The sequence below is a fragment of the Phragmites australis genome, chromosome 10 (genome assembly GCF_958298935.1).
Source record: "Phragmites australis chromosome 10, lpPhrAust1.1, whole genome shotgun sequence".
Taxonomy (NCBI): Eukaryota; Viridiplantae; Streptophyta; class Magnoliopsida; order Poales; family Poaceae; genus Phragmites; species Phragmites australis.
The window spans coordinates 14,962,309-14,985,764 of NC_084930.1; positions in this window are offsets into that span (position 1 = coordinate 14,962,309).

Genomic DNA, 23,456 nt, shown 5'->3' on the forward strand with positions numbered 1-23,456 from the left:
GCCTTCCAGGTATCCTTTGCTTTGCTGGTAAGAACCCTGGTAAGAGCTTGGTAAGGTGTCTACCTTTGCTGATCTTGATTGAGAGGCACCACTCCACCTTTGTAGTATGATTATTAGGGATAACCTTCACTGTTTGTTGTTGTGTTTGTTTCCACAATGTCAGTTGATGGAGATAAAACGCCAAAGGACTTCAAGGAGTGTGTCAGCCAAGAGCAGCTACAAGCTGTTGTAGACAATGCTCAGAAGGAGATGAAGGAGACAGTCATCAAGGCTGTCACTGAAGCGATAATTGAGATGAAACTCGCAAACGCGGTTGAGCGGGTGGACAAACGGTTATCCGAGCTCACCGACAGGGTAAATGCTTTGGAAAACCGTCCTGTGCACAACGAAGATGTGAATGGAAGCAACACCGGTGATGAGTTGTATGATGACGATGGTAATGTTGATCCAGCGGCGACATTGCAAAACAGATTACGGCGTCGTCTTCGCACTAACACCACAGGTATGGGTGGCGTTCCACATCACCACCACCATCGAGGTATGTATAATCGAGCTCCTGAAGATCCTTATGCTAAGGTTAAATTTACTATACCTTCTTTTTCGGGACATTATGATGCTGAGGGATATCTTGATTGGGAGATGACAGTAGAGCAAAAATTTAGTGCCCACCAAGTACCTGAACAACATAGAGTTAGACAAGCCACTAGTGAGTTTAAAGATTTTGCTATTATTTGGTGGACTGGTTTAGTTGCAGATGGTGCCACACCTCGTACATGGGAAGAGCTTAAGGTTGCTATGCGTGATAGATTTGTTCCCCCATCTTATCATAGAGACCTGCGTAAGAAATTGATGCGCTTAGAACAGGGAGATAAATCTGTGCAGGATTATTATGGTGAGCTTCAAAAGGGCTTGATGCGTTGTGGCATAGTAGAGGGAAACGAAGATTCTATTTGTCGATTTTATTCGGGTTTGAGACGTGAAATCCAGGATATTATTGATTATAAAGAATTTAACAATGTCAACCAGTTGTTTCAGTTTGCTATGCTTGCAGAGAAGGAGTTGCAGGGGCGTGAGCAGCAGGGCAAGTACAAGGCCAGCACCACATACACGCCGCGCACAGGACCACCCTTGGGGCTGTCCAAACCATCCACTTACAGGGCTCCCTCACCAGCGAGCAAGCAACAAGCAGCTACGGCACCAAATCCGGTCACTACACGACCTTCAGGCTCAGGTAAAAATTCTGTTTTGCAGGGACCTTCCAAGAGTGCCTCCTCTGTTGCATCAACGGGATGCACCTCTGGCATTCAGTGCCGTCGCTGCCATGGATTCGGTCATGTGCAGAAGGATTGCCCAAGTCAGCGGGCATACATTGCAACGGAAGATGGGTACATCAGCGCCTCTGACATTGAGGAAGAAGAAGAAGAAGAACTAGTTGTTGAGGAGAGCAACAAAATCTTGGGCAGTGATGACACAGCGACCTATAGGAGCATCATTGTGCAGCGGGCGCTCAGCACAAAGGTACAACAACCAGAGAAGCTGCAACGCCATAACTTGTTCCAGATTTTCTTCGTCATCCAAAATCGGCGAGCACGTGTCATCATCGATGGAGGTAGTTGTAATAATTTGGTGAGTTCAGATTTGGTCAAGAAGCTTGGCTTGACCACACGCCAACACCCCCATCCATATAACCTTCAGTGGTTTAATGATGCTGGAAAAGCTAAGGTAACACAAACTTGCAGAGTTTCTTTTTCCATTGGTTCATATGCTGATTATGTTGATTGTGATGTGGTACCTATGGAAGCTTGCTCACTTTTATTGGGTCGACCTTGGTAATTTGATAATGATGCTATACACCATGGTAGAAGTAATACATATACTTTTATGCATAAAGGAAAGAAAATTACTTTGGTTCCTATGACCCCTGCTGAAATTGTACAAGCTGATAAAGAACGAGCTGCTAATTTGCGTGATACTAAATCTGAAAATCAGCAAGTTGCTAATTCTCTTTACCCACCTAAAAAGGATAAGTCTGCACCTAGTTCTAAGGTAGAGGGCATAAAATTGAAGGGTGGTGTTATGCTTGCACTAAAAAGTGACCTTGCTGAAATTTCTAATAATGATATTTGCTACACCTTGGTTTGCAAACGAGTTTTGTATTCGCTTGATGATGTTATTAGTTCGATACCTCCTGCTGCCACTAACCTTTTGCAGGAGTATGAGGATGTTTTCCCAGCTGAGATACCCCCAGGACTGCCACCTATGAGAGGGATAGAGCATCAAATCGATTTGATCCCGGGAGCAACATTGCCAAATCGTGCTGCGTATCGAACCAATCCCGAGGAGACTAAGGAAATTCAGCGGCAAGTCCAAGAGCTTTTGGACCGCGGGTATGTACGTGAGAGCCTTAGTCCTTGTGCTGTTCCTGTGATTTTGGTTCCTAAGAAAGATGGTACTTGGCGTATGTGTGTTGATTGTAGAGCAATCAATAACATTACTATTCGATATCGCCATCCTATTCCTAGACTTGATGATATGCTTGATGAGTTGTGTGGCTCTGTAATTTTTACAAAGATTGACTTGCGTAGTGGTTACCACCAAATTAGAATGAAACTTGGAGATGAATGGAAAACAGCTTTCAAAACTAAATTCGGATTATATGAGTGGTTAGTAATGCCTTTTGGTTTAACTAATGCACCTAGCACTTTCATGCGTTTGATGAATGAGGTTTTAAGAGCTTTTATTGGACGATTTGTGGTGGTTTACTTTGATGATATATTGATTTATAGCAAGTCTTTGGATGAACATATGGATCACTTACGTGCTGTTTTTAATGCTTTACGTGATGCACGTTTATTTGGTAACCTTGAGAAGTGCATCTTTTGCACGGATCGAGTCTCTTTTCTTGGCTATGTTATTACTCCACAGGGAATTGAGGTGGATGAGATGAAAATTGAAGCCATAAAGAGTTGGCCGGTGCCCCAAACCATCAAATAGGTGAGAAGTTTTCTTGGACTTGCAGGTTTTATCGTCGTTTCGTGAAGGATTTCAGCGCCATTGCTGCCCCCTTACACGAGTTGACAAAGAAAGGTGTGGTGTTCCATTGGGGTAAGGCACAAGAGGAGTCCTTTAACACTTTGAATGACAAGCTTACGCACGCGCCATTGCTGCAACTTCCAAATTTTGGTAAGACCTTTGAGCTAGAATGTGATGCTAGTGGAGTTGGCATTGGAGGTGTTTTGATGCAAGAAGGTAAGCCCGTTGCATACTTTAGCGAAAAATTGCATGACCCTGTTCTTAATTACTCTACGTATGATAAGGAATTGTATGCACTTGTACGTTCTTTAGAGACGTGGCGTCATTATTTGTGGCCTAAAGAATTTGTTATACATTCAGATCATGAATCGCTTAAGTATCTTCGTTCTCAAAATAATCTGAATCGTAGACATGCTAAGTGGGTTGAATTTATTGAATCTTTTCCTTATGTTATCAAACACAAGAAAGGGAAGGATAATATAATTGCTGATGCTTTGTCTAGACGATATGCTTTGTTGTCCCAACTTGATTATAGAATTTTTGGACTTGACTCAATAAAAGAACAATATGTGCTTGATCCTGATTTTAAAGATGTATTGCTGAACTGTAAAGAGGGACGTACATGGAACAAGTTTGTGATCAATGATGGATTTGTATTTAGAGCTAACCGTCTATGCATTCCAGTTGGTTCCGTTCGTCTTTTGTTGTTGCAGGAAGCACATGGAAGAGGATTGATGGGACATTTTGGTGCTAAGAAGACGGAGGATATGTTGGCCACACATTTCTTTTGGCCAAAGATGAGGAGAGATGTTGAGCGGTTCGTGGCACGCTGTACCACATGTCAAAAGGCTAAGTCTCGCTTGAATCCACATGGTTTGTATATGCCTCTTCCTGTTCCTTCTATTCCTTGGGCAGATATTTCGATGGACTTTGTTTTGGGATTGCCTAGGACTAAGAGGGGGAGGGATAGCATTTTTGTTGTTGTGGATCGTTTTTCTAAGATGGCACATTTTATACCTTGTCATAAAAGTGATGATGTCGTTTATATTGCTGACCTCTTTTTCAAAGAGATTGTTCGCTTGCATGGTATGCCTTCTACTATTGTTTCAGATCGCGACGCTAAATTTTTGAGTCACTTTTGGCGCACTCTATGGAATAAGTTGGGTACAAAACTATTGTTTTCTACTACTTGCCACCCACAAACTGATGGCCAAACGGAGGTAGTGAACCGCACTTTGGGTACCATGTTGAGAGCTATTTTGAAGAAAAATTTGAAGATGTGGGAAGAATATTTGCCCCACGTGGAGTTTGCTTATAATCGGGCAACACATTCTACCACCTAGGTAAGTCCTTTTCAGGTAGTGTATGGTTTTAACCATCGCGCTCCTATTGATCTTTTGCCTTTACCTACCACTGAAAGAACACATAGTGATGCTAGTGCACGTGCTGATTTTATTCGTAAGTTGCATGAAACAACTAAAATAAATATCGAAAAGATGAATGAAAAGTATAGAATTGCTGGTAGTGAAGGTAGGAAAGAAGTCAAACTTGAACCGGGTGATTTAGTGTGGTTACATTTAAGAAAAGATAGGTTTCCAGAGCTGCGTAAGTCTAAATTAATGCCAAGAGCTGCTGGTCCTTATAAGATAATTGAGAAAATAAATGATAATGCATATAAACTTGAGTTGCCACCCGAGTTCGGGGTTAGTCCTTCTTTTAACATTGCAGATTTGAAACCTTACTTAGGAGCCGATGATGAGCTTGAGTCGAGGACGACTCTAATTCAAGAGGGGGAGGATGATGAGGATATCACTCCCTCGGATACATACAATGATCCTCCATTGAACTTTCAAGGTCCAATCACAAGAGCTCGCGCACGACAATTAAATTTAGAGGTGAGCTCGTTCCTAAGCAACTCTTTATATAATTTTGAGAATAGATTACTACCTAATGATTATGTGTTGCTTAGGAATCATGGAGAGGACAAGGAGACACATAGAGGAAGGCTTGGAGGCGTGGAGGAGCAGCTAGGACGTCCAACAACAGCAGGAGGTCCAGTCCAACTCGAGTCCGAATCAGTCTCGACCTCCAGGACCAGCGAGCAGTAAAACGGACGCCCAGGACGCATCCGGACTCCGTTTTCGACGATTCACATATGGTTGGAAAGATAATTTCATAAGGAAACCAATGGCGTTGGTTTGAGATCCAAATTACTTCTGAGTCAACAGGAAACATCGAAACAAGTCAGTATCCAGAATCTGTCCCGGTGCTGCGTCACCGTTTTTTGGTCCGTTGGGCCGTGTATCGTCGTTGAGCCCATTAGGGGGGCGTGACCAGGGGGTGTGACGACCCTTAGACCCTTATTATCAGCCGCCGCCGCTCTCGTTAGGGCGGGTTTTTGCTTAGATTATTCTGTCAAGAACAGTTTCGCCGTTTCGTCGGTTTGTGAGACCCCAACTCGTGAGATTAATCATTCATCCGCAATTTGGTTGCATTCTTCCTTGTTCTTGCTTGTGTTCTTCGATTCGCAGGCAAGGACTTTAGCCTTCTTGGCGAGGTCAACCGTGCAACGCCGGTTGATAACCAGAGGAGACGTGGTGCTGCGATTGCGGGGTTTCGGATCGTGTTGTTCGGAAGCCGGATCGACTTGTGTCTCGTTTCCACCAAATCGAGAGTTACCAGAACCTTTCGGAAGATCGGGAACCCTTGTTCATACTATGAGGTACAAATGATGTTCTTGATCAGCCTTCTTCTCGACCTCTTTAACCTCTAGTCCTCTTTCACTTCTAGGTCTCCCTTTCTCTCCTTATCTTACAAGCCTGGTACTCCTCCCTTTATATATCAAAGGAAGAGAGGATTTACATTTGAGTCAAGACATAGACTCAGGCCTAGAGCTTCCCACCTACCATTACTAAGAGCAGACGTATCCATTTGCTCTACAGCGCTACAGAGCCTGTCCTATTGCTCCACCACCCGCGTCATCCTGGTTGCCTAGGCTACCTTGTCCCATCCCATGTGCCGCCTGCGCACCTGAAAAAAGACCTCCTACCACGCCCGTCAGGCCGTCCCATTGCTTTTAATGCTATGGGATGGGATACGGCAGCTCTGCACCGGCCATGCTTTGGACAACCCGAAAGAGGACATAGGGAAGAGAAATACTCGAGTGAAAAGGCACTTATTGTGATTTAGACTGTTTGGACGCATACCTTCCCCACAACCAGAGGGGACTGGTCATGGGGCTTGCTCTTGTGACCTTGGGACTGGTCATGGAGCCTGGTTGCATGGTTGTAGGCTGGTCGTATGGGGCGACCATGGTTTAGGACAAAACGTGACACACAACACCTACCGATATCTTACCGAAGTGGATCCACCCGCGAGGGGATACTACTATCCTTTACACCGACACAAAACTTTCCACAACTTGCTACACTAGGAGCAAGGAAGAGAAGGTCAGCCTATGTGGTTGCTTGAGTGATGTCAAAGTTGCAACTGGTTACTCCAACATCAGAAGCTTAGTAAACATGAAAGATAAAGAAGTTAGTTGGCATGAAGTCTTATGATTGTCACGTGATGATGACACAGATGCTTCCAGTTGTAATTAGAGGTATTCTCCTAGATAAGGTCCGAGACCCAATCATAAAGCTATGTTCATTCTTCAATGAAATTTCACAAAGGTCATTGATCCGAAAAAAACTAGCAAAGCTGCAGGAAAATGTGGTCCATAATATATGTTATTTTGAGACTATTTTCCCTTCAAATATTTTTGATATAGTGCCCTATCTAATTATTCACATTGTGGGTGAGATAAAGATCATTGGCCCTATGTTTCTGCATCAAATGTATCCTTTCGAAATGTTCATAGGGGTTTTGAAGAAATATATTTATAACCAAGGTTGCCCGGAAGGTTGCATTGCACAAGGGTGATTACGGAGGAGGTCATTGAATTTTACATTGACTACATGAAACTGAACATGATTAGTATGCCTATATCTCGCTATGAGGTGAGGCTAAAGGGGAAAGGGAAAATAGGTCATAGTTCTATCCATATCAAAGATCGTGTTTCATTCACTAGAGCATATTTCGCAGTTCTACAACAATTAGTTGTAGTAGACTCGTATGTCAATATGCACATGAGCATACTACACTCCACAAATCCAACAAAGTTAGATGATTGGATCGCAAGAGAGCACAAAGATAATTTTGAAAATTGATTACATAAACATATGATGGGTAAGGATACTGATGATGCTCTGCTGGAACGGCTGGCTAATGACCTGTCAACTATGATTCACACATTCCAAGCATACGAGATTAATAGCTATATATTTTATACAGGAGCACAAGACAACAAGAGCAGTAACCAAAATGAGGTATCTGTATTGATGCATATGACCACACTGGCAATAGGGAGACATACCATGGATTCATAGAGGAGATTTAGGAGCTTGAATATGGCAAGTTGAGGGTCCCTCTATTTCGATGCTAATGTGTTAGACTCCCAAGGGTGTCAAGGTCGACAAGTAGGATATGACTACCGTTGGCTTCAAACTCATCGGATGCATAGAAGAATCATTCATTATTGCCAAGGATGTTGCACAAGTTCTTCAAGGAAAAAGAAAGATTGTCGGTGTTAAAGATGTTATCAACGAAGAAGACTACGATAAATAAAATGGCATGCCTCCTTTTGGAGAGAATGTTGAACTGCCTCTCATTGATGACACTGAGGAAGCTACCTACATATGCTGTGACTATAACAAAGGAATAATCATGTAATGAAAGCATCTTTCAATATATTTGGTTGAGACATCCGCTGATGTTGCATAGGGCACAATCGAAGATGATGCTTCATAAGGTGAGATCGATCCTGATGCTGATGCTCCGGAGGGTGAGACATTCGAAGAAGAGAGGAGTGGACGAGGTCCCAATGGGATGTATGAGGGATGTTTTATCATCACGGAAGTCAATTCAGTCGGGAAGCCCACAAGAACTAAAGATGTTCTGGGGCCGTTGAAGATAGCAATCGAGTGTTTCATGAGGGACCATCTTGTAGTCACCTATAGAAGTTGGAAAGGCAGCCGAGATAACAAGTGGGTGATTCCCAATAATATCAAGGAACCTATGTGAGGCAAATGGGTGGCAAAGTTCAAAAACTCTAAAGGATGCAACATGGCCAAAGCGAAGAGTCACGCCATATCAATAATGGGCACCGCGTTCAGAACTTTCAAGGGCAAGCTGTGGAGAGATTATTACTTGAAGGTCCAAACACCGAAATGGGACGATTATTCGACGGTGGAACCATTTTGGAGGAATTTAATAGAGTACAGGATGTCAAAGGAAGCAAAATAGCTAAGTGAGGCAAACAAGACCAACTCTCACAAGAACTTATTCCCCCTAAAAACTGGCTCACGTGGGTATATGAGGAAATACGATGAGTGGAAAGAGATGAAAGAACAAGTAACTCGTAGTGGTACCACAACTGCGACATCCGAGTGGATTGAACGAACGAAGCACTATCTGTATGCGAGTGGGGTAATTTGTCAGCAGAGGGCAACCTAATCTTCAAAAGCAATAGAGAATAGGAAGTGACTTAAAGAATTGCAAATACCCAAACCCAGTCTTCCCAAGGCTCTTTTTAGAAAGGGAGAAAGACTAGATAACCTTGGCACTATAAACCAAGGAGCACCCACGTAACACCAGAGGTAAGGGTGTGGTGCCTTAGAAAGAGGGATTCAATAAAGACACCAAAAGTTACAGGAGTCGGAAAAGAAGACGAGAAGAATTGGAAGAGGTGTTGGCTTTAGTACGACAAGAACTTGTATATGAGTGACAGATGATAGATGCCAAAATCAAAGAAACACTTCAGTAAGGAAACAGGCAGCAGGAAGCCAAAGATAATGTTTTCAGCCCTGGTGGTCGTCAGAGCAGCTGCACGTCCATAAGATTTCCAGAAGAAGAATTGACCCTATCCTATGGACGACATCACAAAAAGCAAAGTGTGCAAGCTTGTTATGCCCACCTTGAACATTACCACCACGGTGGCTATGGGACAGGTTAAGCAATGCGTGAAAGGCGCTCTCTTCAATGATCTCCTGATACCATGGGGATACGCCAAGGTCCACATGGACTTTGTACGAAAGCCATATTGCAAGATTGACATGGATTACCTTGGAGAGAAGGATTCCAAGAGGCTCAGATCAAAAGTAGGTGGTTTTGTTCTGTGGTACAAGCGCTACATAGTGTTTGAAAAAGAGACAAACGAGTCATCTAATGCGGAGTTAGACTCACCAAGAGCCTTCCCACCACCTAGAAGATCTCCAACTCCTCCACGGTCGCAACCACCACCACCATCACGAAGAAGATCTCCAACTCCTTCCCCACGAAAGTCGCCACTAGAGCCACCAAGAGAGCCACTCCTCCTTCATAGAAGTCGACACCCCTGCCACCAAGAGAGCCAACTCCTCCCCTTCATATGTCGACAACACATCCACAATCTAAGAATTTGAGTTCATCTTAGAAATCGATTTTATCCCAGAAGCAAAGGCCATCTAATAAGTTGGTGGCACCTGAGAAGTTTCCTTATGAACAAACTGAAGAGGAAACTAAAGCTATAGTAGACGCCAATGTCAATAAATTCTTGCAAAAGCCAGAGCCTAAGAAGAAAATACCAATCAATGTAGAAACGTAGAAGTTTTTCTTGAAGATGGCCACACCTGTTACGCCTAAGCGTAATTTAGACTATGAGGACATTAATAGTAAGAAATACTTAAAGGAATCTACGATCTAATAGATACTACATGTAAAAGAACATGATTTAGAAAGATTTTTTGAAGAATCCAGAATGACAAGAGAGCAACTTCTAGACAAGTCCTTGGCACCAAAAGTAACCAAGAAATGGAAATTTAAATTGGACGAACTATTGCTCGAGCTAGACGTGTGGAACAACCTAACATTTCAACTTCAGAAATGCCATGTGTAGTACATGAAGGAGTCGAAGGAGGGTAGGCAATTGTTCAAGGCCAGATACAAGCATCATGATTTCCTTCACGGGGGTGACACTATTTTTATATTATTCAAGGAAATGTATCAAGTGTACCACCAAGGTGCTGTCGACGTGTCTAGCCTGAGTTGCTAGAGTCTGTAAGTGTCATATTGGTATAATTCATAGTGTACATTTTTATACCATAAGATTGAATGTCTTAACTTATTTCATGTGTAGAATGGAGGTACGCAAATGTAGGACGGACGACATCCACCACGTGGGATTCATCGACCCACATAAAGTAAACCCGACAATAATCAAAACCAAACCATAAGAAACCGATAACTATGCATTGGAGTGTATTCTGGAGCTACAATTGAAGAAATAGAAACTTTTACCCTACCACTTTGGGTATTTGTTTCCCTCTATGAATATTCTACTCTTTTTTAGTAATACAACATTAGGAATTAGGACCAACTAACCTATGGTGATATATGTGCAGTTGTGACTGGATCCTCTTTATCATCCAGCCAGACATTAGCAAGATCGTTATCTTGGATCACAAAATAATCCAAAAGAAAGCTACCAACCCGTCATTGACTAGCTACAAAGATAAACTTGATCATTTGTTTATTGCTCTTGCAATGTTTGATTTCATTAAATATAAGACTACTTACGGTAATAATCACACACATACAGAGTGTACACACGATACATCAAGAAGAGTGTTAGACACTTGCCATATGCGAAAGAATCGATAGTCTGACAGGACTTTCCTTATAGGAAATAGGGCCCGGACAACAATTTATGTGGTTTTTGTGTAATTGAATTCATGCACGGAGTCAACGGAGATGTATCGCTCCATGAGACCAATGCTGAGGTAGGCAACATATATATTGATGACTAATTTTTGGTTCCGACACATATTCGTAAGGATTGATTTCTTTAATTCTTGAAATTGCAGCTCCTCAAGCTAGCCACAGATCGACTATTGCCTATTCAAATCAACATACTTCAAGAATAACTTGTCGATTTCATCAATTACCATGTCATCATTCCAACTAGCTTGTACCATGAAATTGACTGATCAATCTCGTTACCTTCAATTAACAAAAAAGGCAGAGTTTAGACCCTTCGATTAGCAAGAAACCTAAACTGCTTATCCTTGTTGAAACTTGACATATATGCAGTGTATATATGCTGTGATGAGACTTGATGTTTTACAACTTCAATATATGTTCTTGTGTATATATGCTATGATGAAACATGATGCCTTGTGAATTAAATTTATATGTGTGTGTCTACAAATATGCCGTAACCACCAAAATTTGAAAAGGGCAGGAAATAAATATCACTACCGGTTGGTTTCGATTGGTTTTACCAACTGGCAGTGATACCCCACCTATCACTGCCGATTGGAGCCATGAACCAGCCGTGATGTGGACTTCCAGTGCCGTTCCATAATCGGCACTGATATTCAGTGACTATCAGTGCTAATTGATCAGTGATGGTTCAAAATCTGTCACTGATGACGATTTTGAATCACCACTGATAGCATATTCTGTAGTAGTGCATGGAGTATATGCATACCTGCCTACCTGCCCGGCTAGTAAATTAATTGATGGATTTGTTCAAGAGTTAGCCGGAGTTTTGGGAAGTTCTATACTACTAATGATTCATGCTTAATACTCAATTTACATGTGCTTGTGTATATATGCTGTGAGAAAACTTGACGTCTTGTGAATTATATTTATATGTGCATATCTAGAAATATGTGGTACACTATTGGAGGCAACGACTAAACTTTGAAAATGAGCACGTTATTAATGGCAACCGCCAAAATTTTGAAAAGAACCGGAAACAAATATCACTACCGGTTGTCAATCGGCAAAGATAGTCTTTTACCAACCAGTAGTGATACCCCACCTGGCATAGTATGGAGCCATGAACCGACAGTGATTTGAACTTTTCATGCCGAGTAATCAATGGTGTTTCAATACCTTTCATTGATGACGAATTTGAATAGTCACTAATAGCATGTTCTGTAATTGTGCAAGGAGTATATGCATGCCTGCCTGCCCGCCTGTTCGGCAGTAAATTAATTGCAGGATTTGTTCGAGAGTTAGCAGGAGTTTTGGGAGGTTCTGTACTGCTAATGATTCATGCTTAATGGCCGGCGATCGACGAGGTGGGGGTTTCGGCGCTCCGGAGACTGCCGGGCTTGGAGGAGGCCCATGCTAGCGCGCGACTGACAGGGCGGCGCCGCCGTCCACGGCTGGCGGTGAATCAGCGCTGTAGGGTGCCGGCGGCGGGGGAAAGATATCAACGGCCCTGCACCACCTGGTTCATGCAGTAGCCAGCAGTGGCGGTGGGTCTGGAAGCGTGGAGCCTCCCAGGGACATAGGAGGAGGACGGGGCAGAGGAGGCTTGTCAGCTCGGATTGAAGAAAGAGAGAGAAGGACATCCGCTGTAAGGTGAACAATTTTCATTCAGATTGTTTATTATTACACGAGCATCTCCCTTTTACTAATGCTATATAAGATGTGGAGGCTATATGTAAAGTGTCTCTGTTTCTAATGGTGTCTCAAATCCACGGAGTACGTGCATGCCAGGGCTTTCGCGCACGACACATGCTGCCCACTTCTGAACCCGCGCAAGTGCTTCAACATTAAAAGTCCTGGCTAGCCATAAAGAGCAAGTGATGAAGAAATGGAGGCAGGCTTGGTCGTATCACGAAATACTTCAAGTTGGCAGCAAGCTTCTCATGATGGTGTCTCTTTCTTTGAATTAATTCTATTAATTGCCCGTCTTACATTTTGACGATCAATTCAAATATTTTCACTCTAACACGCAGCAGCAAACTTGAGTAAATTTTCATTTAAGGCGCGAGCACAACCTAGTCGGTAATGTGCAGTTTCACCATAGTAGATGATTCCTTTTGCTGTGCCACACTAATGCTGCTATATAACATGATGAGACACAGATATGTTAGCTTCTTGTTCACGAATAAGAGGTAATATTCCTGTTGTTCACTGCTCAAAAGGGAAAGCTGCTTGCATAATAAACTGCAAAACTCTAAGAAGGTAGAGCCAAGGAATATATATGCATCAAATTTGATAAATATGTAAAGTTGTGACCTAGCCACTAGTACATGTCTCTTTGTGTATGTCTTATTGTGCTTCACGTTCTTTGGACCACGACAGACGTCTATGAGGAACGAACTCTTATCTGTACATAAATGGGCAAAGAGGCTACAAAGTTAAAAAGGAACTGCTATCTTGTGAAAAGATAATAAAGTTAAGGCGCGCATCCACTAGTAGCATGAATATAAGAAATCTTGTTAATGATGCATAATTACCAATATATTTTAATTAACTGTCAAAATCATATGTCAAGTATAGACAGTCCAACCAAAATCAGAATAGGTTTGTCTTACCTACGTATTGTGCCTTGCCTGCTTGATGTGACGACCTTGAGCTATATGATGCTTCTTAATCTATTATCTTAGTAAGGATTTTAAAAAAATTCATTATTTTTTATTCACAAATATTTTTTATTTTTATTTTATTTTTCTCTTATTTTTTTTCTCACCTTAGCAATACTATAATAGAAACCATTATATATTTCTGCTCAAGTTTGATGCAAGGGGAGCCTTCTATAGACACAAACATGTGTTCTAAAAGTGGTACAGAAACTTTCGAGGGCGAGAACTCAATCTTTCAAGCCACTTTTGCTTGAAAAATTCGCTGAACCTAACAGAGTGAGGGAGAAACAGATATAACTTTTTCTGTAGATGCCGTAGAGTCAAAAACGTCGAAATCAGAGTCTGTATGTAAAAGTTATACCCGTTTAACTAGAGGTACTCCGGATCAACTGTTTTGTGTGTCTATTTTACAATGAACATTAGTGACCGGTCATAAATATGATCCATCACTTATTACAAGTCATAAGTGACGGGTCACAAATGTGACCCGTCACTTATGACCTTCAGCAAAAAGGTTAAGAGGATAAAATATCCTACTCCCTTTCAGAACACACGTGAGGGTGAGGACGTAAGGCTGCTACGCGCGCGAGGATATTTCGCGAGTTCAATTTCCACAGAACGCATACTATGAAAACAGCTCGAAAAATAGCAAGTGATATGTGGCGAGTGGTGATAGCCCTGAATTAGGTTGGTTTGGGTGAAAAATTATTTTTTTGACTTTTTTTCATGTCCAAAAAGCGTGAAAACCTTTCATTAGTCATAAGTGATGGGTCATAACTGTGACCCATCACTTATTAAGTGATGGGTCATAATTATGACCCATCACTTACTATATCTATTAGTGACGAACTAAGTTTTAACCCATCCCTAATGATTTTATTCGTGACGGGTCCTTATCTGTTACTTATAACTGGTCATCAGTGACGTGTTATGAGTGACAAGTATAGAACCTGTCACCCATATCGATTATGACCCGTCACTTTTGAGCTTTTTTCATGTAGTATTTATGCCTTTTTTGCTTATGATATACAAGGCCCGTGAATTTTGGATATTGTCATGTGTGTATGAAATAGAGTGAGGGTAACAAATATAGCAATATATGGTTTATTTTTAGGGTAAGACAATGCATGTTAATAGTCATGCTAGGCACATGCATATATCTCAAATAGCCCGATCAACCTCTGTTTCCAAATGAAAGTCATTTATGACATTGATAGCCCACAATATGACACTTTGACTAGTGATTCCAATGAAAAAAATAAATATATATTGCGTATTTGTATGATGAATCTAGGAATCAACTTTATGTTCTTGATTTACATAGCCTTTTATATATTGATGATCAACTTTTAATATTTTGATCAATAGAGATTGCAAACGACTTATGTTTGGAATCGGAGAGAGTAGGTCTTAAATATGTTCTTCAACATGACATTTGAGAAATCCTCTTTTGTTGGATTAAGACATAGGTATTTTATACATTGCCAAGAAAAACAATTACGCATAGACTTTATTAAGGTTTTCTAAATCATAAAAAAAACTGCTTGTATGTCTTGTACTGTTTACGTTATTTGAGACTTTTTCTCCATAGACATTACTAACAAAAACTATAACTATTTTTACTGCAAACAAGTCGTGACATGAGGTTTTGATTGTTAATCAGGGTTTGTCTACTGCTTATGATCCCTGGAAGGTTTTGATTGTTAATCGAGTCCAAGGCATTGCTTCATGCAAATTAATGGTAATACTTTTTACTTCTTTTTTCTAGTGCTATAGATGATGCTAGAGGCAATGTTTCAAATGTTGCATGCACAGTCTCAAATCCATGCATGGAGTATGTGGATGCCTGCGCAGCTGCGCTTTCACGCACGACACATGCTCTGGTGCTACATGCTGCATGCCCACTTCTAAATGCATCACCATTAAAAGTCCTAGCTGGCCATAAAGAGCGAGTGATGGAGATATGGAGTCATGCATGGTCCTGTCACGAAATACCTCAGATTGGCAGCAAGATTCTCATGATGATGTCTTGCTATGAATTAATTCTATTAATTGCCTGGCTTACATCTTGATGATCATGTCAAATATTTCCACATTTCCATGCAGCACTAAACTCGTTTAGGCTCACAGCTTAGTTTGTAATGTGCGGTCTCACCATAGTCGATCATTCTGTTGTGCCACACTAAGGCTGCTATATAATATGTTGAGACACTGATGCTAGCTACTTGTTCATGAATTCTAGGTAATATTCCTATTGTTCGCATCATAAATGGGAAACCTGCGCGCCTACGTATGTAATAAACCGCAACAACTCTAGCAAGATGCAGCCAAGGCATATATATATGTCTCTTTGTGTATGTTGACAAATATATAAAGTTGTGACCTAGCCACTGGTACATGTCTCTTTGTGTATGTCTTATTGCGCTTCACGTTGTTTGGAGCACTACAGATATTTACGGGGAACTCACGCTAATGTACACATAAATGGGCTAAGAGGCTACACAGATATCAGACGGTTTTAGATTGGAGCCGTATGTGGTACCTTTTTGCACAGATGGCTTTGTAGATCCGTCGGTATATGAGTATCCTACTAAATAGATTATGTATTAGTGATGCGTCAGATGCATACAAAAGCTAAGGAATCTTGTACACGATGCTAAACAATTAATACAATGATTCTTTCAAATGAATGCATACATTTATTTCAGCTAATTAAGCAATTTTTTTAAAAAAATTAAACTCACACAGCATATGTTGAGTGTGATATACTTGTGTTTAGAACGTTTTCTAAAGGTATGGATACACACTATAAAAAAACTATTTCGGGACCGTCAGGGTGTCTTTTCATAGACGGTTTATATTACAAACCGCCTGAGTAGTAGGCGGGAGCCTTGCGGTTTCAGGCCGTATGTGGAAATTGTACAATTTCTAGAGGCAATTTACATAAGGCGCCGCCTGTGGAAATAACATTTTCTAGATGCGGTTCTTTATGTGAACCGTCTTTAAAAATTGTATGGTTTCCACAGGTGGCTGTTGTAAGGAGCTGCATATGAAAAAGGTCATTTCCAGAGGCGATTTTTCTCATGTGAACCACCCCTGGTAATTAGCGGCATGTTAAGACGTATTTCCAAAGGTGGCTCATTATGTGACCCGCCTCTGGTAATTTCTCTATAAATAGTACCTATGCCCTGAGCTTCATTCAGACCGAGCTGCTGTGTCCAAACAATACAACTCAAAGGCGGCTGAGAGATTTAAAAACAAAGGGGGAGGTTTTGTTTTTAAATTTCTTGGAGGAGCTGGTTATCTAAGGCAAGAGTATTTCATCCCTAACAAGCATATTTTTGAAGTTTAGATCTAGATTTAAGACTCAATTAGGGTTTGTATGTTATCTATAGATGGACATAGTTCTAGCCATTTAGATCCTCGAATTAGCTAAAATTTGTAGCTAATGTTGATTCAATTGTGTATATTGACATGATTCTAGCATTATATTTAAAAAATGTAGCATCAATTTAATGTTTGTAGCCTTTATGTGGTTTTATCATGAATGGGGATTTTTGGATATATCTAGATCTAGATTGTAGGATTGAGAGTGATAACTAGAGGGGGTGAATAGGCGTCTTACAAAATTTCTTGCGAAATTGATGATCTTCTCCAATTTTATCACCCAACGCTCCTCAAAAACAATAAGTGGAAGCAATAAATTAAGAGAGAGACAATTCGCAATGACAAACTCTAAGAACATGTGGCTCTCATGGATGCATCTGAACCCTTAGGTTCCATTGGAACTCATTCCAAGAGTCATTGCCACAAAAAGATCATAACTTTGAAAAAGAACACTTAGAACCAAAAAGATAGTCACCGGTGGAAAAACTCTCTAAGTTGATGATTTAGAGGCAAGAAAATTCAAGACACACTTGTATATATTTTTATGTGAATTTTATGCCACTATCAACAAGAATAATGACTTCCCAAAGAGGGAAAATTTCTGCTCATCAAACAAAATGAAAATCACATTCAAAAAGTGAAAACTCGCAACAAAGCAAGAGAGCTAATAGAAGGAAACTAGAAGGAGATGAATACAAGAATCAGATGAAACATGCACTTCAGTTCTTGCAAAGGTGAGTCCTCTTTTCGGCAGATTACAAGATATTTTTCTCACAAAAGCTCTCTCCTATTACAAAGGCTAAGCTCTCCTCTCTCCTTTCCTCTGAAATCCAAGCATACAAACTCAAGTGGCTGGCTCAAAACTCTCCTACAACCCTACCCCTTTATTTATAGGCCTAGAAAATTAACTTAGCCTGTAAGTATTCTTGTTCCCAAAATACCCTTCTCTTCCAATGACCTCCTACCTATCACCGGGGCATTTTGGTCTATTTTTTTCGCTCCATCCATTGAATGGCTATGGCTTCTTCATGACTTAGCTTCACCTCGATGCAAGCTTCGGGATGATGCCACGTGCACTCCATCCTTCCATGGTTTTGAGGTTAAACCACAAAACCACCTTGCATGCTTCGCCAAGCGTACCACATTACCACTTGCTTTCACCTCAAGAAAGCATCTTGATGTCGACACGTGTACTCCGTCTTGCGATCTTGACGGTCAGCAAGTCTTTCCCAGTCCAGATCCCTTAGGCTGCTTTGTCACTTGCACCAACATCCCATTCACTTGACTTTATCTGTAGGGTAACGGGTAGGCTACGCTAGCACAAAATAAATTTTCTCTACTGCATTCAACCAGGAAGCCATGCGAGTAGGGGATCATGAATCGTTACCACTTGACGAGCAGTGCAACGGAAGAAGAGTTGGAGCAGACCAATCCAACGTCGTGCGCGTCAAGTAGTCGATCGTCAACCTCGTCTCGAGCACGTCCCGAGCACCTTCCGAGTACTCGCGAGTACGTCCCGAGTACTCCGAGCACGTCCTGAGTACCCCCGAGCAGATCAGCACCACAATAGTAGCAGCACCTCTACGGTATCCACACGTACAAGGATGGAATCGCCGTGCGCCGGTGTGCTAGCACCATGCGCCTGGCTAGGGTTTCGAAGGGAGTTCGGGAATAGGAGGCGGCCAGGGTTTTTGGTGGCAAGATCTGTTTTTCGGAAAAACTCAATGCGCCTTGGCCCCTGCCTATTCTTATATAGAGTACGCTAATGGGCCTTTAATCAACATTAAAGCCCATTATGACTCTAAACCCTAATGGACCATTAATCAACATTAAAGCCCATTAGCAGATCCAATCCGCAAACTCGATCGCCTCTAGGGCATATCACCAACAATCTCCCACTTGCACTAGAGTCAGTACAAGTTTTATATTCCATCCCCTTAAGTGTGTGACCCGTTAGGTTCATGTGCAAACGGCCGCTATCCGGAAACCCTTTTCCGAATTGCAAGTTAATAGCGGTACCTAGCAGGACATATTGACTCCCGAATGCACATAAAGATCATATCGGCTGAACCTTGATATACTCATGCACCAATCCCTTTACCACACGATACTAGTCAAGCTCAAGGCGAGATTCGTGCCACCCTTGTGATAGCTCGACCATTCACTCGATCAAGTAGTGGATTCACCATGATTAACTCTTTAATCACATTGGCATGGCCATGCACTTTCCAATCCAACTACCTCGAGGGGCCCAGAGATATCTCTCCCATTATTTAGGAGGGGTAAATTTCATCTTGATCACTCACATCCCACGACATGTTTCTTAACACACCCGAAAGCAACCTTTATAACTACCCAGTTACGGAATAGCGTTTGGAAGCCCCTAAGTGTGTTACTACACATTCTGGAATCAATGATGATCTCAAGTCAAAGGATTCTGTAGGTACACCATTTGAGATAACAACTGATGGCACATTAAAAATAACAATCCCAGCAGTATCTCAGGGTGGGTCTATCCAACATCATGTTCTCTAACATGTGTTCACATTACTGATTTGATATCTCCATATCTATGATCCGTGAAACATGATCATCATTCAGTCAAATGTGCTAATCTATAAATCATTATTGTCCCACACAATGATATGAGATTAGAGACTATTTAGAACAACATCATAAAACAAAGAGTTTCACAAACAAGTCACATACTTGCTGATCAATGTAAATGATAATTATTCATGGAACCAGATAACAATTATCCAAAAGTACATTAACATAGACAGAACACATTCTCTCACATGCACTAGAGTCTATCCCGCAAGTATCTAATACCCATAGAGCTCAAGTGTGCCTCACGCTTGGGCTATGGGAGAGGCTTCGTCAACGGATCAGCAATATTTGAATTCGTGTGCACCTTGCATATCTTTACATCACCTCTATCAATAATCTCTCGAATGAGGTGATAGCGCCGAAGTATGTGCTTGGACTTCTGGTGCGACCTAGGCTCCTTGGCTTGTGCAATGGCACCACTATTGTCACAATAGAGGTCCATTGGACTGGACGCACTAGGGACCACACCCAACTCAGAAATAATTTTTCTGATCCAAACAGCCTCTTTTGCAGCTTCCGAAGCTGCGATATACCCGGCCTCCGTCGTGGAATCAGCAACCGTTTCTTGCTTGGAACTCTTCCAACTCACCGCACCTCCATTAAGGCAAAACACAAAACCAGACTGTGATCTCGAATCGTCCTTGTCAGTTTGGAAGCTAGCATCGGTGTAACCATTTACAACGAGCTCCTCCTCACCTCCATAGACTAGGAACATATCCTTAGTTCTTCTCATGTACTTGAGGATACTCTTTACTATAGCCCAGTGACATTCACCTGGGTTCGATTGATATCTGCTCGTAACACTTAGAGCATAGGAGACATCTGGGCGTGTACAAAACATAGCATACATGATGGACCCGATAGCAGAAGCATACGAGATCGCACTCATTCTCTCGAGCTCATCAGATGTCATAGGACATTGATTCTTGCTGAGAGTGATGCCATGTGACATTGGCAAGAAACATTTCTTGGAATCCTGCATATTGAACCGATTCAATACCTTGTCAATGTACGTGCTCTGGCTTAATCCGATTAGCCTTCTCGACCTATTTCTATAGATCTTTATGCCCAATATGTATGCTGCCTCTCCTAAATCTTTCATTGACAAACTTTTTTGTAATGAAGATTTGACAGCATCGAGCATTGGAATATTATTTCCGATCAATAATATGTCATCCACATATAAGACCAGAAACACAAGTGCGCTCCCACTAGTCCTTTTGTAAACACAATGCTCTTCTTCATTCTTGATGAAACCAAACCCTTTGATCACTTCATCAAAATGAAGATTCCAACTTCGAGAAGCTTGCTTTAGTCCATAGATGGACTTTTGCAGCTTGCAAATCTTCCCAGCATTTTTCGGATCGACAAAACCTTCAGGCTGTGTCATGTACACATCCTTACTTAGGTTTCCATTAAGGAAAGCCGTTTTGACATCTATATGCCATATCTCATAGTCGAAATATGCAGCAATTGCTAGGAGAATCCGAATAGACTTTAGCATTGCGACGGGCGAAAACGTTTCATCATAATCAACACCTTGAAACCTTTCGCCACCAATCGTGCCTTATAGATGTGAACATTTCCATCAACGTCTATCTTTTTCTTAAAAACCCATTTACACTCTATAGTTTTCACACCATCAGGGGGATCGACCAAGTTCCAAACTTGGTTTTCTCGCATGGATTCTAACTCGGATCTCATGGCTCCAAGCCATTTTTCAGAGTCTGGTCCCACCATTGCTTCCGAGTAAGTCTTAGGTTCATCATTGTCCAACAATAATATGTCGCGCTGCTCTGTGGTTAGGAACATAAATCGCTCGGGTACACGATTGAACCTTTCCGATCGACGTGGGGCTGGTGTCTCGACAACAGGTTCTGCAACATCTTGCATATCGAGTTGTGGTTCAATAGGAGCTGAAACACTTTCATGTGGTTCCCGAATTTCTTCGAGTTGCACCGTGCTCCCACTAACTCTCTTCGCGAGAAATTCTTTCTCAAGAAAGACACCATTCCGGGCGACAAACACTTTGCCTTCTTCCCGGTTATAGAAATAATATCCTTTGGTTTCCCTAGGATACCCCACAAGGAAGCATTTATCAGATTTGGGAGTGAGCTTATCGGACGACAAACATTTTACATAAGCCTCACAACCCCATATCTTAAGGAAAGACAATCCGGGACGCTTCCCGGTCCATATCTCATATGGTGTCCTCTCTACAGCCTTAGATGGAACCCTGTTTAATGTGAAAGCAGCAGTTTCTAGAGCGTATCCCCAGAAGGACAACGGAAGATCAGATTGGCTCATCATCGACCGGACCATGTCTAACAAAGTTTGGTTCCTCCGCTCGGACACCCCATTCCATTGTGGCGTACCCGGTGGAGTCAATTGTGGAACGATTCCACATTGCCTTAGATGATCACCAAATTCATGGCTCAAATATTCACCTCCACGATCTGATCGCAGAAATTTAATTGTCTTGCCTATATGATTTTGTACTTCATTCTGGAACTCCTTAAACTTTTCAAAGGATTCAGACTTGTGCCTCATTAGGTAGATGTAAACCACCTCTAGCTGTAGAACTCATCGGTCCACATACATCTGTATGTACTAGGGCCAATAATTCATTTGTCCTCTCACTTTGACCAGTAAAAGGCGTCTTAGTCATCTTGCCAAGTAAACACGACTCGCATGTATCAAATGATTCGAAATCAAATGAATGTAGAAGACCATCTTTATGGAGCTTCTGCATACGCTTCTCATTTATATGACCTAATCAACAATGCCAAACAAAAGTGGGATTCAAATCATCATGCCGAGGCTTCTTTGTATCAATGTTATAAATAGTTATATCCTCAAGATCCAATATATATAATCCATTCACTAATGGACAATTACCATAGAGCATACCATTCAAAAATATCGAACAACACTTGTTTTTTATTATGAATTCATAACCATCTTCTTCCAAACATGAAGAAGAGATAATGTTTTTGCCCAAGGCAGGAATATAATAACAATTATTTAATTCCAAAACTAATCCTGAGGGTAGCGATAAGGAGTAAACGCCAACGGCCAACGCAGCAACTTTTACACCATTGCCGACGCGAGCATCCAATTCGCCTCTTGCACACTTCCTAGTCTTTTTCAGTCCCTACAACGATTTGCAAGTATGAATCATTGATCCGGTATCAAATACCCATGAATCATCAGGACAAGTAGCAAGATTAATTTCAATAACATTTATACCTGAAGAGGAAGTCTTACTTCCCTTCTTCCTTTTGAGTTCTTCCAAGTACAATTTGCAGTTCCTCCGCCAATGACCAGTCTTATGGCAGTGGTGGCAAGTGTCAGAAGCGGCAGGGCTAGCCTTGGGCTTTCCAACAGGTTTAGGATTAGAACTCGAGATCTCATCCGAAGTTTTAGCCTTGCCCTTGCGCTTTCTCTTCTTGCTATCCTTTTGAACCATCATCACATGACTAGAGCTCTTCTTAATGCTTTCCTCAGCAGTTTTTAGCATCCCATGCAATTCAGCCATGCTTTTCTCCATGCTGTTCATATGAAAGTTCAAAATGAACGGCTCGAAGCTCGCAGGGAGCGACTGGAGAATTACATCCGTAGCCAACTCAGGGCTAAGGGGAAAACCAAGTTTTTCCAGGCTCTCAATGTAACCAATCATTTTGATCACATGAGGACTGACTGGACTGCCTTCTGTTAACCTGCACGCAAACAAGGACTTTGAGGTGTTGTACCTCTCGGCCCGAGCTTGGTTCTCAAACATGCCTCGGAGTTCCACAATCATATCATGGGCATCCCTGTTCTCATATTGCTTCTGAAGCTCAGAGGACATACAGGCAAGCATGAGGCAGCTAACATCTAGTGAATCATTGGTGTGCTTCTCATAAGCCCTTCGATCCGCGGCAGGTGCATTATCAGCTGGTTCATCAGGATAGGGGACCTCTA